Genomic DNA, 398 nt, shown 5'->3' with positions numbered 1-398 from the left:
AATACGATCAAGTGCCCGGGGGGAGGGGGGGGGCTTTGGCAATACCCTGCAAGATCATGTTCACATCCCTGGCACACTGTCAGAATCCATGTACCCAGTTCATGCACCTGGCACACATGCGCAAGGTCACATACTCGCGTCACATAGCCAGGTCATGAGATCGAGTCACATGCACAAGGTCATGAGATCGAGTCACATGCGCAGGGTCATGAGATCGAGTCACATAGCCAGTCATGAGGTCGAGTCATATAGCTAATCATGAGGTCAAGTCAAATAGCCAGGTCATGAGGTCAAATCACATAACCAGGTCACGGAGCCAGGTCATATATCTTATCCCCCATCTGTGCAGTGAAAAAAAAAAATTACGCTCATACCTACAGGAACACATATGATATATA

At 48.2% G+C, this 398-nt stretch overlaps 1 protein-coding gene across 1 annotated transcript in view; it reads right to left on the bottom strand.

The window, feature by feature from the left end:
- The window catches only part of LOC119586758, a gene marked incomplete in the record, with an annotated part of 94,921 nt that overhangs the window by 2,331 nt on the left and 92,192 nt on the right, over positions 1-398 (bottom strand).

The sequence above is a fragment of the Penaeus monodon genome, chromosome 21 (genome assembly GCF_015228065.2).
Source record: "Penaeus monodon isolate SGIC_2016 chromosome 21, NSTDA_Pmon_1, whole genome shotgun sequence".
NCBI classification, from domain to species: Eukaryota; Metazoa; Arthropoda; class Malacostraca; order Decapoda; family Penaeidae; genus Penaeus; species Penaeus monodon.
Note: the sequence above shows the minus strand (reverse complement) of the source record. Positions and strands in the feature narration are given on the sequence as shown.